The following is a 17,845-nucleotide window of genomic DNA, read 5'->3' on the forward strand; positions in this document are numbered from 1 at the left end:
GGGTATGGGGGTGGGGGTGGGGTGGGGTTGGGGGAAAGGAAATGGCGAAGTCGCTCTTGGTAACCGCCGACGCCCTGGCCATAGCAACCGATGGAGGGAGTGGGGGGAAGGGCGACAATAACACCCCTTTCATTACCCCCCCCCCCCCCCCAACACATCTACTCTCACCCCCACCACCCTTCCCCAAACCTGTCTTTACCCCCCCCCCAACTCAGTCCTCTCCCTTCCCTCTCCCCCTTACCGCCCGCATCCCTCTCCTATACCCCTCCACACTGTCCCTCCTACCCCTTCACCTCTATCTCCCCCCTCCCCACACCCTTCTCTCCCCCCCCCCCACACCCTTCCCTCCCCCCCCCACACCCTTCCCTCCCCCCCCCGTCCCCACACCCTTCTCTCCCCCCCCCTCCCCACACCCTTCTCTCCCCCCCCCTCCCCACACCCTTCTCTCCCCCCCCTCCCCACACCCTTCTCTCCCCCCCCTCCCCACACCCTTCTCTCCCCCCCTCCCCACACCCTTCTCTCCCCCCCTCCCCACACCCTTCTCTCCCCCCCCTCCCCACACCCTTCTCTCCCCCCCCTCCCCACACCCTTCTCTCCCCCCCCTCCCCACACCCTTCCTCCCCCCCTCCCCACACCCTTCTCTCCCCCCCTCCCCACACCCTTCTCTCCCCCCCCTCCCCACACCCTTCTCTCCCCCCCTCCCCACACCCTTCTCTCCCCCCCCTCCCCACACCCTTCTCTCCCCCCCCCTCCCCACACCCTTCTCTCCCCCCCCCTCCCCACACCCTTCTCTCCCCCCCTCCCCACACCCTTCTCTCCCCCCCTCCCCACACCCTTCTCTCCCCCCCCCACACCCTTCTCTCCCCCCCTCCCCACACCCTTCTCTCCCCCCCCCCCACCCTTCTCTCCCCCCCCTCCCCACACCCTTCTCTCCCCCCCCCTCCCCACACCCTTCTCTCCCCCCCCTCCCCACACCCTTCTCTCCCCCCCTCCACACCCTTCCTCCCCCCCTCCCCACACCCCTTCTCTCCCCCCTTCCCACACCTTCTCTCCCCACACCCTTCTCTCCCCCCCTCCCCACACCCTTCTCTCCCCCCCCTCCCCACACCCTTCTCTCCCCCCCTCCCCACACCCTTCTCTCCCCCCCTCCCCACACCCTTCTCTCCCCCCCCTCCCCACACCCTTCTCTCCCCCCCCTCCCTCCCCACACCCTTCCCTCCCCCCCTCCTTCCCTCCCCCCTCCCCACACCCTTCCCTCCCCCCCTCCCCACACCCTTCCCTCCCCCCCTCCCCACATCCTTCCCTCCCCCCCTCCCCTCCCCCCCCTCCCCACACCCTTCCCTCCCACCCCTCCCCACACCCTTCCCTCCCCACACCCTTCCCTCCCCCCTCCCCACACACTTCCCTCCCCCCCCTCCCCACACACTTCCCTCCCCCCCTCCCACACCCTTCCCTCCCCCCTCCCCACACCCTTCCCTCCCCCCCTCCCCACACCCTTCCCTCCCCCCCTCCCCACACCCTTCCCTCCCCCCCCCTCCCCACACCCGTCTCTCCCCCCTCCCCACACCCTTCTCTCCCCCCTCCCCACACCCTTCTCTCCCCCCACCCTTCTCCCCCCTCCCCACACCCTTCTCTCCCCACACCCTTCTCTCCCCACACCCTTCTCTCCCCACACACCCTTCTCTCCCCACACCCTTCTCTCCCCACAGCCTTCCTCCCACAGCCTTCTCTCCCACACCCTTCCCTCCCCCACTCCCCACACCCTTCTCTCCCCCCCTCCCCACACCCTTCTCTCCCCCCTCCCCACACCCTTCTCTCCCCCTCCCCACACCCTTCTCTCCCCCCTCTCCCCCCACCCTTCTCTCCCCCCTCCCCACACCCTCTCTCCCCACACCCTTCTCTCCCCACACCCTTCTCTCCCCACACCCTTCTCTCCCCACACCCTTCTCTCCCCACACCCTTCTCTCCCCACACCCTTCTCTCCCCACACCCTTCTCTCCCCACACCCTTCTCTCCCCCACACCCTTCTCTCCCCACACCCTTCTCTCCCCACACCCTTCTCTCCCCACACCCTTCTCTCCCACACCCTTCTCTCCCCACACCCTTCTCTCCCCACACCCTTCTCTCCCCACACCCTTCTCTCCCCACACCCTTCTCTCCCCACACCCTTCTCTCCCCACACCCTTCTCTCCCCACACCCTTCTCTCCCCACACCCTTCTCTCCCCCCCTCCCCACACCCTTCTCTCCCCCCCCTCCCCACACCCTTCTCTCCCCCCCCCTCCCCACACCCTTCTCTCCCCCCCCCTCCCCACACCCTTCTTCCCCTCCCCCCCCTCCCCACACCCTTCTCTCCCCCCCCTCCCCACACCCTTCTCTCCCCCCCCTCCCCACACCCTTCTCTCCCCCCCTCCCCACACCCTTCTCTCCCCCCCTCCCCACACCCTTCTCACCCCCCCCTCCCCACACCCTTCTCTCCCCCCCTCCCCACACCCTTCTCTCCCCCCCTCCCCACACCCTTCTCTCCCCCCCCTCCCCACACCCTTCTCTCCCCCCCCTCCCCACACCCTTCTCTCCCCCCCCTCCCCACACCCTTCTCTCCCCCCCTCCCCACACCCTTCTCTCCCCCCCTCCCCACACCCTTCTCTCCCCCCCTCCCCACACCCTTCTCTCCCCCCACCCTTCTCTCCCCCACCCTTCTCTCCCCCCACCCTTCTCTCCCCCCACCCTTCTCTCCCCCCACCCTTCTCTCCCCCACCCTTCTCTCCCCACCACCCTTCTCTCCCCACACCCTTCTCTCCCCACACCCTTCTCTCCCCACACCCTTCTCTTCCCCACACCCTTCTCTCCCCACACCCTTCTCTCCCCACACCCTTCTCTCCCCCCCTCCCCACACCCTTCTCTCCCCCCCTCCCCACACCCTTCTCTCCCCCCCTCCCCACACCCTTCTCTCCCCCCCTCCCCACACCCTTCTCTCCCCCCCCTCCCCACACCCTTCTCTCCCCCCCCCTCCCCACACCCTTCTCTCCCCCCCCCCTCCCCACACCCTTCTCTCCCCCCCCTCCCCACACCCTTCTCTCCCCCCCTCCCCACACCCTTCTCTCCCCCCTCCCACACCCTTCTCACCCCCCCCTCCCCACACCCTTCTCTCCCCCCCTCCCCACACCCTTCTCTCCCCCCCCTCCCCACACCCTTCTCTCCCCCCCTCCCCACACCCTTCTCTCCCCCCCTCCCCACACCCTTCTCTCCCCCCCTCCCCACACCCTTCTCTCCCCCCACCCTTCTCTCTCCCCCCCCCTCCACACCCTTCTCTCCCCACACCCTTCTCTCCCCACACCCTTCTCTCCCCACACCCTTCTCTCCCCACACCCTTCTCTCCCCACACCCTTCTCTCCCACACCCTTCTCTCCCCACACCCTTCTCTCCCCACACCCTTCTCTCCCCACACCCTTCTCTCCCCACACCCTTCTCTCCCCACACCCTTCTCTCCCCACACCCTTCTCTCCCCACACCCTTCTCTCCCCACACCCTTCTCTCCCCCACACCCTTCTCTCCCCACACCCTTCTCTCCCCACACCCTTCTCTCCCCACACCCTTCTCTCCCCACACCCTTCTCCCCACACCCTTCTCTCCCCACACCCTTCTCTCCCCACACCCTTCTCTCCCCACACCCTTCTCTCCCCACACCCTTCTCTCCCCACACCCTTCTCTCCCCACACCCTTCTCTCCCCACACCCTTCTCTCCCCACACCCTTCTCTCCCCACACCCTTCTCTCCCCACACCCTTCTCTCCCCACACCCTTCTCTCCCCACACCCTTCTCTCCCCACACCTTCTCTCCCCCCCTCCCCACACCCTTCTCTCCCCCCCTCCCCACACCCTTCTCTCTCCCCCCCTCCCCACACCCTTCTCTCTCCCCCCCTCCCCACACCCTTCTCTCTCCCCCCCCTCCCCACACCCTTCTCTTCCCCCCCCCCACTCCCCACACCCTTCTCTCTCCCCCCCCTCCATGTACCGTCTCTGCCTTCGCCTCTCCACACACTTCCCTTCTGCCTCCACACCCCACCCCTTCTGCCTCCACACCCCACCCCTGTCTCTCTCTTCACCCCTGTCTCTCTCTTCACCCCTGTCTCTCTCTTCACCCCTGTCTCTCTCTTCACCCCTGTCTCTCTCTTCACCCCCGTCTCTCTCTTCACCCCCGTCTCTCTCTTCACCCCCGTCTCTCTCTTCACCCCCGTCTCTCTCTTCACCCCCGTCTCTCTCTTCGCCTCCCCCTCTCTTCGCCTCCCCCTCTCTTCGCCTCCCCCTCTCTTCGCCCCCCCCCCCTCTTCGCCCCCCCCCTCTTCGCCCCCCCCTCTTCGCCCCCCCCTCTTCGCCCCCCCCTCTTCGCCCCTCCCTCTTCGCCCCCCCCTCTTCGCCCCCCCCTCTTCGCCCCCCCCCCTTCGCCCCCCCCCTCTTCGCGCCCCCCCCTCTCTTCGCCCCCCCTCTCTTCGCCCCCCCTCTCTTCGCCCCCCCCTCTCTTCGCCCCCCCCTCTCTTCGCCCCCCCCTCTCTTCGCCCCCCCCTCTCTTCGCCCCCCCTCTCTTCGCCCCCCCTCTCTCTTCGCCCCCCCCTCTCTCTTCGCCCCCCCATCTCTCTTCGCCCCCCCATCTCTCTTCGCCCCCCCCTCTCTCTTCGCCCCCCCCTCTCTCTTCGCCCCCCCCTCTCTCTTCGCCCCCCCTCTCTCTTCGCCCCCCCCTCTCTCTTCGCCCCCCCCCTCTCTCTTCGCCCCCCCTCTCTCTTCGCCCCCCCCTCTCTTCGCCCCCCCCTCTCTCTTCGCCCCCCCCTCTCTCTTCGCCCCCCCCTCTCTCTTCGCCCCCCCCTCTCTCTTCGCCCCCCCTCTCTCTTCGCCCCCCCCTCTCTCTTCGCCCCCCCCTCTCTCTTCGCCCCCCCCTCGCCCCCTCTTCGCCCCCCCCTCTCTCTTCGCCCCCCTCTCTCTTCGCCCCCCTCTCTCTTCGCCCCCCCCTCTCTCTTCGCCCCCCTCTCTCCTTCGCCCCCCTCTCCCCCTCTCTCTTCGCCCCCCTCTCTCTTCGCCCCCCTCTCTCTCTCGCCCCCCCTCTCTCTTCGCCCCCCCTCTCTCTTCGCCCCCCCCTCTCTCTTCGCCTTCTCTCTTCGCCCCCCTCTCTCTTCGCCCCCCCCTCTCTTCGCCCCCCCCCTCTTCGCCCCCCCCTCTCTTCGCCCCCCCCTCTCTTCGCCCCCCCCTCTCTTCGCCCCCCCTCTCTCGCCCCCCCTCTCTTCGCCCCCCTCTCTCTTCGCCCCCCCCTCTCTCTTCGCCCCCCCTCTCTCTTCGCCCCCCCTCTCTCTTCGCCCCCCCTCTCTTCGCCCCCCCTCTCTCTTCGCCCCCCCCTCTCTCTTCGCCCCCCCCTCTCTCTTCGCCCCCCTCTCTCTTCGCCCCCCCTCTCTCTTCGCCCCCCCTCTCTCTTCGCCCCCCCCTCTCTCTTCGCCCCCCCCTCTCTCTTCGCCCCCCCCCTCTCTTCGCCCCCCCCTCTCTCTTCGCCCCCCCTCTCTCTTCGCCCCCCCCCTCTCTCTTCGCCCCCCCCTCTCTCTTCGCCCCCCCCTCTCTCTTCGCCCCCCCCTCTCTCTTCGCCCCCCCCTCTCTCTTCGCCCCCCCCTCTCTCTTCGCCCCCCCCTCTCTCTTCGCCCCCCCCTCTCTCTTCGCCCCCCCCCTCTCTCTTCGCCCCCCCCTCTCTCTTCGCCCCCCCTCTCTCTTCGCCCCCCCCTCTCTCTTCGCCCCCCCCTCTCTCTTCGCCCCCCCCTCTCTCTTCGCCCCCCCCTCTCTCTTCGCCCCCCCCTCTCTCTTCGCCCCCCCTCTCTCTTCGCCCCCCCCTCTCTCTTCGCCCCCCCTCTCTCTTCGCCCCCCCCTCTCTCTTCGCCCCCCCCTCTCTCTTCGCCCCCCCCTCTCTCTTCGCCCCCCCCTCTCTCTTCGCCCCCCCCTCTCTCTTCGCCCCCCCCTCTCTCTTCGCCCCCCCCTCTCTCTTCGCCCCCCCTCTCTCTTCGCCCCCCCTCTCTCTTCGCCCCCCCCTCTCTCTTCGCCCCCCCCTCTCTCTTCGCCCCCCCCTCTCTCTTCGCCCCCCCCTCTCTCTTCGCCCCCCTCTCTCCTTCGCCCCCCCCTCTCTCTTCGCCCCCCCCTCTCTCTTCGCCCCCCCCTCTCTCTTCGCCCCCCCCTCTCTCTTCGCCCCCCCCTCTCTCTCTTCGCCCCCCCCTCTCTCTTCGCCCCCCCCTCTCTCTTCGCCCCCCCTCTCTCTTCGCCCCCCCCTCTCTCTTCGCCCCCCCCTCTCTTCGCCCCCCCCTCTCTCTTCGCCCCCCCCTCTCTCTTCGCCCCCCCTCTCTCTTCGCCCCCCCCTCTCTCTTCGCCCCCCCTCTCTTCGCCCCCCCCTCTCTTCGCCCCCCCTCTCTCTTCGCCCCCCCTCTCTCTTCGCCCCCCCTCTCTCTTCGCCCCCCCCCCCCTTCGCCCCCCTCTCTCTTCGCCCCCCCTCTCTCTTCGCCCCCCCTCTCTCTTCGCCCCCCCTCTCTCTTCGCCCCCCCCTCTCTCTTCGCCCCCCCCTCTCTCTTCCGCCCCCCCCTCTCTCTTCGCTCCCCCCCTCTCTCTTCGCCCCCCCCTCTCTCTTCGCCCCCCCCTCTCTCTTCGCCCCCCTCTCTCTTCGCCCCCCCCTCTCTCTTCGCCCCCCCCTCTCTCTTCGCCCCCCCCTCTCTCTTCGCCCCCCCTCTCTCTTCGCCCCCCCCTCTCTCTTCGCCCCCCCCTCTCTCTTCGCCCCCCCCTCTCTCTTCGCCCCCCCCTCTCTCTTCGCCCCCCCCTCTCTCTTCGCCCCCCCCTCTCTCTTCGCCCCCCCCTCTCTCTTCGCCCCCCCCTCTCTCTTCGCCCCCCCCTCTCTCTTCGCCCCCCCCCTCTCTCTTCGCCCCCCCCCTCTCTTCGCCCCCCCTCTCTCTTCGCCCCCCCCTCTCTCTTCGCCCCCCCCTCTCTCTTCGCCCCCCCTCTCTCTCTCGCCCCCCCCTCTCTCTTCGCCCCCCCCTCTCTCTTCGCCCCCCCCTCTCTCTTCGCCCCCCCCTCTCTCTTCGCCCCCCCCTCTCTCTTCGCCCCCCCCTCTCTCTTCGCCCCCCCCTCTCTCTTCGCCCCCCCCTCTCTCTTCGCCCCCCCCTCTCTCTTCGCCCCCCCCTCTCTCTTCGCCCCCCCCTCTCTCTTCGCCCCCCCCCTCTCTCTTCGCCCCCCCCTCTCTCTTCGCCCCCCCCTCTCTCTTCGCCCCCCCCTCTCTCTTCGCCCCCCCCTCTCTCTTCGCCCCCCTCTCTCTTCGCCCCCCCCTCTCTCTTCGCCCCCCCCTCTCTCTTCGCCCCCCCCTCTCTCTTCGCCCCCCCCTCTCTCTTCGCCCCCCCCCTCTCTCTTCGCCCCCCCTCTCTCTTCGCCCCCCCCTCTCTCTTCGCCCCCCCCTCTCTCTTCGCCCCCCCCCTCTCTCTTCGCCCCCCCCTCTCTCTTCGCCCCCCCCTCTCTCTTCGCCCCCCCCTCTCTCTTCGCCCCCCCCCTCTCTCTTCGCCCCCCCAAGCTGACCAGATATCCTAAATTAATGTAATCCTGTTTGCCAGCATTTGGCCCATATCCCTCTCAACCCTTCTTATTTATATACCCATCCAGATGCCTTTAAATATTGTAATTGTACTCACCCCCAGCACTTCCTCTATAGAGACAAAAAAAACTGCAAATGCTGGAATCCAAAGTCGACACACAGGAGGCTGGCAGCACCATGACGTGGAGAAATCACTGTTTCGGGTATAACCCTTCTTCAGGAATGGAAGTGTAGGTATTACCCACCTCCTACTTATCTGAAGCTTCCCCTATCCCCACCTCCATCCCTGAAGAAGGGTTACTTCTGAAATGTTGACTTATCCACCTTCTGATGCTGCTTGGCTTGCTGTGTTCTTCCAGTCTCCTGCTTGTCTACTCCACCACTTCCTCTGGCAGCTCATTCCATACACACTTGTGTGAAATATTTGCTCCTTAGGTCAGTTTTAAATCTCACACCTCTCACCTTAAACCTCTGCCCTCTAGTTTTGGCCTTCCCAATCCTGGTGGGAAAAGATCTTGGCTATTCACACTATCTATGCCCCTCATGAATTTACAAAACTCTATAAGATCAGCCTTCGATGCTCCAGCAAAAACAGCCCCAGCCTATTTAGCCTCTCCCAATAGCTCAAACCCGCCAACCTTGGCAACATCCTTGTAAATCTTTTCAAATTTGAAAGAAGGATATTTCTGTTTGGTGTGTCAGCAAAACTAGGCTTCATGATTTCCAGATGACCAGCAAGAGAATGGGAGGGAACTGGGGAGAAACCTCTTTAAGCTCAAGGGAGTTGGAACACACTGCCTGGCAATGTGCTTGGAGGTGGATTCTATTGGGGCCTCACCAACATTTCTGTTTCGGACCTGCTGCAGTGTTCCAGTGGGTCTCAGCGCAAACTTATTGGGTAGTAGATGGCCAAGTGGTATTGTTGATGGAATGTTAATTCAGAGATTTGTTCTGACGAGGGGTCACTGGACCTGAAACATTAACTCTGACTTCTTTTCACAGATGCTGCTAGACGTGCTGAGTTTTTCCAGCAATGTCTGTATTTGTTAACTCAGAGATCCAGGCAATATATATTTAATATATAACCCAGAGAGCTGGGTTCAAATCCCGCCACAGCAGATGGCGGAATTTAAATTCAGTAGAAATCCAGAATTAAGGCTCTAACAATGACCGTAAAACCATTGTTGATTGTCGGAAAAACTTCCTTCAGAGAATGCCCTTGCCTGATCTGGCCTATATGAAACTCCACAACCACAGCAATGTTCTTAGGAAGAGCCATTTGACCTGAAACATTGACCCTGATTCTCTCCAGAGATTTTGTCAGACCTGCTAAGCCTTTTCAGCATGTTCTATTTTTGCCCCACAGCAATGTGGTTGACTTAACTTCTGGCCTAGCCAGTGATGCTCTTATCCTGTAAATGAATAAACTGCAAGAACAGTATTTCATTCCCCACTTGGAGATTCTGCAGCCTCTAGGACTCAACATTGAGTTCAATAACTTTAGAACCTTCCTTTTTTTTAAACTCACCCCAAACCTGTCATGGTGTTGCTTATGACATGGGTTGCTTTTAGCACAGTCACCCATTCTCACCTACTACTTTTAGGCCTATTATCACATTATATGGGTTGCTTCCAGTCCTGCTCATCCAGTCTGTTCCACGTTTAGCTCTTATCACTTATCTGCTATCTATAAACCTGACCTGTTCCTTTCATATCTCTCTCTCTCTGAGTTCCATCTCCACCTAATCTGCGCACACTCACCACCACCCCCAGGCCAACCTCCTCTTCAGCATAAATATCACCTTTCCTAGCTGCTAACAGTTCTGATGAAGGGTCACTGAACTGGAAACATTAACTCTAATTTCTTCCTGTGGTTGCTGCCAGATCTTTAGAGTTTTGCCAGCATTTTCAGTTTGTATTACAGATCTCCTGCATTCATAGTTCTTCGTTTTATTCCATTTATAAATACATTTAAGGGAAGAGGTTAACCATTAGGGACCAAGGGATAACCAGTGTGTGAAGCTGTAGGATAGTGGAAGGGTATTGAATGAACGCTTCTCTTTAGGCTTCACCCTGGAAAAAGAAAACATTGGTATGGAATTCAGGAAAAGGGACTGTGAGGAACTTGCACAGTTTGACAAAAGAAATGGAGAGATATTGGAGGTTCTGTTGGGCTTGAGAATCAACAAATCTCCTGACCTGGATGAATTGCATCCCAGGCTGTTGTGGGAGGCAAGGCAGGAAATTGCAGGGGCTCTGACACAAAGCTTTAATTCCTCTCTGGCCATGGGGGAAGTGCCAGAGGACTGGAGGATGGCTAATCTTAAGAAGGGCAGTAGAGATGAACCAGGGAATTACACACCAGTGAGTCTCATCAATGGTAGGGAAACTAAATATTAGAGAAAATTCTTAAGGAGTGAACTAATAGCCAGTTGAAAACAAGTTGGATTAATTAGGCATAGTCAGAATGGCTTTGTCAAAGGGAGGTCATGCCGAACAAGTTTATTCATCTTTTTTTTGAAAATGTGATCAAATGTGTAGATGAGGAAATTCCAGTTGATGTAGTTTATATGGATTTAAGCAAGGTCCCACAATGGGAGACTGATTGAGAAAGTTAAAGAACGTGGAATTCAGTGAAACTTGGTGAGATGGATCAGAAACTAGCTTAGTAATAGGACAGAAAGGGTAGTGGCAGAAGGCTGGTGGCCAGTGTCCAGCAGTGTACCACAAGGATCGGTACTAGGACCCATATTGTTTGTTGTAGACATAAATGATGTAGGTGAAAATATTTGGGGGATTGTAAAGCAATTTTGCAGATGAAACCAAGATTGATAGAATACTTAATAGCAGAGAAGATAGTTGTAGGTTACAGGAGGACTTAGATGGGTTGATCAGATGGGCAGACCGTTGGCAGATGGTATTTAAAGCTGATAACTGTGAGGCAATGGAAAGAAGCAGCAAGATCAGTGAGTATTTAATGAATGGCAGGACACTGGATAGCTTAGAGGAGTAGAGGGATAATGGGGTAATCACTGATTCCTGGAGTCGGCAGAGCACGTGAATATGATAGTTCAGAAGGCATAATGGGACAATTCCTTTCATCGTTCATGGCACAGAATTTAAGAGCAAGGATGTAACGTTGGAGTTGTGCAGAGCATTGTTCATAGCTGCTGCCAGAGTCATTAGACTTGAAACGTCAGCTTGCTCTCCTTGGATGCTGCCTGAGCTTCTGTGGTTTCCAGCGTATTTTGTTTTCAGTACAAACTCCAGTGTCTGCAGTAATTCGCTGCAACATTTTAAAAAAAACATTAGGATAAGCACTTGATACATAATTCAAGGAAACAGGTCAAGTGCAGGAAATTGGGATTAGCACACCTGCAGTGGCAGTTACGTTGGTGCAGACTTGGGCTGAAGGGTTCTGTGCTTTAAGAATGAGGTAGGGGTTTAAAAGAGAGGTGAATGTTTTCAGAGGGCTGGCCTGGAGAATGGGTCAAGTTGGGTAATTTTCAGGAGTCAGTACAAGGACAGTGGGCCGAATGGTCTCCTCCTGTGCGGTTAAAGTTCCATAACAGGATCCCTGGTCTCTACCGTAGGCCCTGAGTGGAGGCTTTGACCCATGACCTTTCCTTATTGACACCGAGAGAGAGCAGGGCCCGAACGCCATCATATTTCTTCTCCCTCCACCTTCACTTTTCAGCTTAGAGCTTTTGTTTTACACAAACAGACGCGCGTTTACTTAATTTAAAAAAAAATAAAAACCAGCTCGTCGTCTCCGCTGCTCCGGGCCGTGACTTTTGACCGGGTGAGAGGTGAGAGGTCACCCGGACAAGATGGCGGCGCCCAGGGCGGTGGGAGCGTGAGGACTTTCCGCGTCGGACTGGAAACGTGGATGGTCGCCGTACCTACCCCCCCCCCCCCCCCCTCGGCCTGAGTTTCTCCGGTGTCCGAAGGAAAGGTGGTGGGGAGTGTGGTGTCTGGTGAGCCTGTGCCCGCGTACCTGCTGCTGACTTGAGGTGCAGTCTGTTGGATAGATGTGAGGAGGGTAGATGTAGGTTAGGGAGATAGTGGCCGCGAAGGAAAGGGCATGTCAGCTCAGAATGCTATGGAGGAAAAGAGCGGGAGATAGATCACTTAAATATCAGAGGGGCGACGACCTAGCACAAAAGAGGAGTTGAGGCCTGTGCACATCAGCCACAGTCTGGACAATTGCAGAGGTTTTGTTATTTTCAAAAATATACTTTATTCATAAAATATTTTGATGATCTGTACAATTGGTGGTGCCATTCATAGGCGCACCTTGCATTTTCTTTTTACATACAGAGATCGGAATTAATCATTTGTATATACAGATTTGTACGTTTACCATCCATATATTTAGCTGAGGCTTCAGCGGAGCCCACTTACTGAGTGGGCCCCGTGTTTTTTCTTTGGCAGGCAGACGTTACACGGTGGTCTTTCCCCACCACACCTTGGCGGCAGTTGCCCCAATGGAGAATTGCAGGGCAAGGGAGAGGAAATGTATGGTTGGCACGGTGGATCAGTGGTTAATACTGCTCTCTCATAACGCCAGGGACGTGGGTTGCATTCCACCTTTGGATGAGGGTTCAGAGGGATATGGCCAAATGCTGGCAAATTGGACTAGATTTACATCTGATGAAAGGCTTTTGCCCGAAACATCGATTTTCTTGCTCCTTGGATGCTGCCTGACTTGCTGTGCTTTTCCAGTGCTATTCTCATCGAGAGTCTGATTTCCAGCATTTGCAGTCCTCACTTTTGCCTCGATTTACAGCGGGTATCTGGTCAATGTGGACAAGTTGAACAGTTTCCGTGCTGTATATCTCTATAACTGTCCATGTGGAGTTTGCGCATTTTCCCCCATGTCTGTGTGGATTTCCTCCGGATTTGCTCCCAAAGTCCAGAGCTGCACAGACTAGGTGGGTTGGCCATATTGAATTGAATTGAATTTATTGTTACGTGTGCTGAGGCACAGTGAAAAGCTTTGTCTTGCGAGCAATACAGGCAGATCACACAGTTATATAGCATAGATAAGTAAATAATAGATAAACAATGGCAAAAACAAAAAAAAAACACAGGTACAGGCGAATGTCAAGGGTTTGAGAGTCCATTCAGTACTCTAACAACAGCAGCGTAGAAACTGTTATGAAACCGGCTGGTGTGTGTGTTCTGGCTTCTGTACCTTCTCCCCGATGATAGAGGTTTGTAGAAAAACATTGCCAAGGTGGGATGAATCATTGAGAATGCTGGCTGCCTTTCCTTGACAATGGGCCTGGTGGGAAGTTGGCCTTTGTGATTGTCCGGCCGAGTTCACCACTGTCTGTAACTGTCTCTGATCTTGAATGGTACAGTTACCATACCAGATACTGATACACCAGATAGAATGCTCTCGATGGCGCACATATAAAAGTTGACAAGGGTATTCGCGTCATGCCAAATTTTTTCAGCTGCCTGAGGAAGAAGTGACGTTGTTGGGCCTTTGTAGCCAGTGTGTCCATATGAAGACTCCAAGAAAGCTTGTTGTTGTTGCCCACTCCCAGGAGTTTGACACTCCCACTCGTTCTACCTCTGTGCTGTTAATGGTTGGGGGGTGGGGGCGTGAATATCCCGTTGAAAGTCAGTCATGAGTTCCTTGGTTTTGCCAGCATTGAGAGTTGTTCTCAGTGCACCAATTTTCCAGGTCTTCCGCCTCCCATCTGTAGTCTGTTTTGTCATGTCTCCATCTGAGATTCGACCAACTATGGTGGTGTCATCAGCAAACTTGTAAATGGCATTAGTCTGATATGTGACGATGCAGTCATTGTCCAGTAGACAGTGAGGACTGCAGTTGCTGGAGATCAGAGGTGAGAGTGTGGTGCTGGAAAAACACAACAAGTCAGGCAGCGTCTGAGGAGCGGGAGAATCAACCTTCCTAATGAAGAGCTTATGCCCAAAATGTCGATTCTCCTGCTGCTTAGATGCTGCCTGGCCTGCTGTGCTTTTCCAGCACCATACTATTGACTCATGCTAAATTTTCCTACAGTGTCCAAGGATGGGGGTGTAGCACTACTAATGGGGATGTAGCACTACTCATCAGAGAGGGTATCACAGCTACACAAGCTTCCATTGTCGAGGAAGATCTGCCTACCGAGTCAGTATGGGTGGAAATTAGGAACAGCAAGGGAGCAGTCACCTCTTTAGGGGTTTACTACAGGACCCCCAGTAGCAGCAGGGAGATGGAAGAAAGCATATCTCTGCAGATTTTGGAAAAGTGTGGACGTAGTAGGGTTGTTGTAATGGGTGACTTTAACTTTCCCAATATTGATTGGAACCTCCTTCGAGCAGAAGATTTGAATGGAGCGGTTTTTGTAAGGTGTGTTCAGGAGGGTTTCCTAACTCAGTACGTTGACAGGCCGACGAGGGGAGAGGCCATTCTAGACTTGGTGCTCGGCAATGAGCCAGGGCAGGTATCAGATCTTGTGGTGGGAGAGCATTTTGGTGATAGTGACCACAACTGCCTCACATTCTACATAGCTCGGGAGGAGAGGATTAGGCAAAATGGGAGGATATTTAATTAGGGAAGAGGAAACTATGATGCGATTAGACATGAGTTAGGAAGCATGGATTGGGAGCAATTGTTCCATGGTAAAGGCACTATAGCCATGTGGAGACTGTTTAAGGAACAGTTGTTGCAAGTGATGAATAAATATGTCCCTCTGAGACAGGTAAGAAGTGGTAAGATAAAGGAACCTTGGATGACGAGAGCGGTGGAGCTTCTCGTCAAAAGGAAAAAGATAGCTTACGTAAGGTGGAGGAAGCTAGGGTCAAGCTCAGCTCTAAAGGATTACAGGCAGGCAAGGAAGGAGCTTAAAAATGGTCTGAGGACAGCCAGGAGGGGGCACGAGAAAGGCTTGGCAGAATGGATTAGGGAGAACACAAAGGCATTTTACACTTACGTGAGGAATAAGAGAATGGTCAAAGAAAGAGTAGGCCCGATCAGGGATAGCATAGGGAATTTGTGTGTGGAGTCTGAGGAGGTAGGGGAGCCCTCAATGAATCTTTTGCTTTTTACGAAAGAAACAAACTTTGTAGTGAATGAAACCTTTGAAGAGCAGGTGTGCATGCTGAAATGGATAGAGATAGAGGAAGCTGATGCGCTGAAAATTTTGTCAGATATTAAGATTGACAAGTCACCAGGCCCGGACCAGATTTGTCCTCGGCTGCTTTGGGAAACGAGAAATGCAATTGCTTCGCCACTTGCGAAGATCTTTTCATCCTCGCTCTCCACTGGAGTCGTACCTGAGGACTGGAGAGAGGCAAATGTAATTCCTCTCTTCAAGAAAGGAAATAGGGAAATCCCCGGCAATTACAGACCAGTAAGTCTTACGTCTGTCGTCTGCAAGGTGTTAGAAAGGATTCTGAGGGATAGGATTTATGACCATCTGGAAGAGCATGGCTTGATTAAATGCAGTCAACACGGCTTTGTGAGGGGCAGGTCATGCCTCACAAACCTTATCGAGTTCTTTGAGGATGTGACTAGAAAAGTTGATGAGAGTCGAGCTATGGATGTGGTGTATATGGACTTTAGCAAGGCATTTGATAAGGTTCCCCATGGTAGGCTCATTCACAAGGTCAGGAGGAATGGGATTCAGGGGAACATCTGTCTGGATCCAGAATTGGCTGGCCAACAGAAGGCAGCGAGTGGTAGTAGAAGGAAAATATTCTGCCTGGAAGTCAGTGGTGAGTGGTGTACAACAGGGCTCTGTCCTTGGGCCTCTACTGTTTGTAATTTTTATTAATGACTTGGATGAGGGGATTGAAGGATGGGTCAGTAAGTTTGCAGATGACATAAAGGTTGGAGGTGTCGTTGACAGTATAGAGAACTGTTGTAGGCTGCAGCGGGACATTGACAGGATGCAGAGATGGGCTGAGAGGTGGCAAATGGAGTTCAACCTGGATAAATGCGAGGTGATGCATTTTGGAAGGTCGAATTTGAAAGCTGAGTACAGGATTAAGGATAGGATTCTTGGCAGTGTGGAGGAACAGAGGGATCTTGGGGTGCAAGTACATAGATCCCTTAAAATGGCCACCCAAGTGGACAGGGTTGTTAAGAAAGCATATGGTGTTTTGGCTTTCATTAACAGGGGGATTGAGTTTAAGAGCCGTGAGATCTTGTTGCAGCTCTATAAAACTTTGGTTAGACCGCACTTGGAATACTGCGTCCAGTTCTGGTCGCCCTATTATAGGAAAGATGTGGATACTTTGGAGAGGGTTCAGAGGAGGTTCACCAGGCTGCTGCCTGGACTGGAGGGCTTATCTTATGAAGAGAGGTTGACTGAGCTCGGACTTTTTTCATTGGAGAAAAGGAGGAGGAGAGGGGACCTAATCGAGGGATACAAGATAATGAGAGGCGTAGATAGAGTCGATAGCCAGAAACTATTTCCCAGGGCAGAAATGACTAACACGAGGGGTCATAGTTTTAAGCTGGTTGGAGGAAAGTATAGAGGGGATGTCAGAGGCGGGTTCTTTACACAGAGAGTTGTGAGAGCACGGAATGCGTTGCCAGCAGCAGTTGTGGCAGCGAGGTCATTGGGGACATTTAAGAGACTCCTCAACATACATATGGTCACAGAAATTTGAGGGTGCATACATGAGTATCAGGGTCGGCACAACATCGTGGGCTGAAGGGCCTGTTCTGTGCTGTACCATACCGTTCTATGTTCTATGATATGTAAGTTAGATGGATTAGCCATGGGAAATGCAAGGGTACAGGGATAGAGGAGAGGGATGGGTCTGGTGGGATGCTGTTTGGAGAGTCAGTGTAGAACTGTTGGGCCAGATGGTCTGATTCCACACTGTAGGGATTCAATGATTATGGTCCACTCCTTCTCCTATGTAAATAAAAAACCAAAAGAACTGCAGATGCTGTCAATCAGAGACAAAAATACAAATTGCTAGAAAAGCTCAGCAGGCCCCCCACAAGGATGGCATCGCGGTAACAGCCTCAGTACTCAACACCAACAACTGCCAGTCTCCAAATACCATCCTACAACTCATCGGCTTTATCCTCGATCATAACGTCTTCACCTTTGACAACCAATTCTTCATCCAGACACACGGAATAGCCATGGGGACCAAATTTGCACCCCAATATGCCAACATTTTTATGCACCGGTTCGAACAAGACTTCTTCTCTATGCAGGATCTCCGACCAACAATGTACACCAGGTACATTGACGACATTTTCTTCCTCTGGACCCATGGCGAGGAGTCACTGATAAAACTACACAGTGACATCAACAAGTTTCATCCCACCATCAAACTCACCATGGACTACTCTCGACTGTCTGTCTCATTCTTGGACACATGCATCTCCATCAAGGACGGACACCTCAGCACCACACTCTACCGCAAACCCACAGACAACCTCACAATGCTACACTTCTCCAGCTTCCACCCAAAACATATTAAACAGCCATCCCCTATGGACAAGCCCTACACATACACCGGATCTGCTCAGATGAGGAGGAACGCGACGGACACCTGGAAGTACTCAAGGATGCCCTCACAAGAATGGGATACGATGCTCAACTCATCGACCGCCAGTTCCGACGTGCCACAGCAAGGGACTGTAATGACCTCCTCAGGAGACAGACACGTGCTGCAACTGACAGGGTACCCTTCGTTCAGTACTTCCCAGGGGCTGAAAAATTACGCCATGTTCTTCGTGACCTGCAACACATTATTAATGAGGATGAGCACCTCACCAAGACCTTCCCCACATCTCCACTACTTGCCTTTCTCAAACAGATCGTTGTTCGTAGCAAACTGCCCGGCTCTCAGGACAATTCCATACAACCCTGTCACGGTGGATGCTGCAAGACATGTCAGATTGTGGACATAGATACCACTATTACGCATGGGAACACCTCCCACCTTGTACATGGCAGGTACTCGTGTGACTCAGCCAACGTTGTCTATCTTATACGTTGCAGGCAAGGATGCCCGGAGGCATGGTACATTGGGGAAACTGAGCAAAGGCTACGACAACGGATGAATGGGCACCGCACAACAATCAACAGACAGGAGGGTTCCCTCCCAGTTGGGGAACACTTCAGTGGTCCAGGACATTCAGCCTCGGACCTTCGGGTGACCATTCTCCAAGGTGGTCTTCGGGACAGGCAGCAGAGGAAAGTGGCCGAGCAGAGACTGATAGCTAAGTTCGGTACCCATAGGGAGGGCCTCAACTGGGACCTTGGG

At 56.3% G+C, this 17,845-nt stretch overlaps 1 protein-coding gene across 3 annotated transcripts in view; it reads left to right on the forward strand.

Annotated features, from left to right (window-relative positions):
• Positions 1-17,845, forward strand: part of dap3 (death associated protein 3) — a 56,848-nt gene that overhangs the window by 4,345 nt on the left and 34,658 nt on the right. The window contains exon 1 of one of the 3 annotated variants that reach the window (XM_043684011.2): positions 11,426-11,568. The exons of 1 other annotated variant lie outside the window; for it this stretch is intronic. The gene's annotated coding sequence lies outside the window, so the exon portion shown is untranslated. Of the gene's footprint in view, positions 1-11,425; positions 11,605-17,845 lie in introns of those variants that run through there. One more of the 3 variants, XM_043684012.2, reaches the window with a different exon arrangement.

The sequence above is a fragment of the Chiloscyllium plagiosum genome, unplaced genomic scaffold (genome assembly GCF_037043375.1).
Source record: "Chiloscyllium plagiosum isolate Xiang-an unplaced genomic scaffold, Cpla_swu_hap1 HiC_scaffold_50, whole genome shotgun sequence".
In the NCBI taxonomy this organism is placed as follows: domain Eukaryota; kingdom Metazoa; phylum Chordata; class Chondrichthyes; order Orectolobiformes; family Hemiscylliidae; genus Chiloscyllium; species Chiloscyllium plagiosum.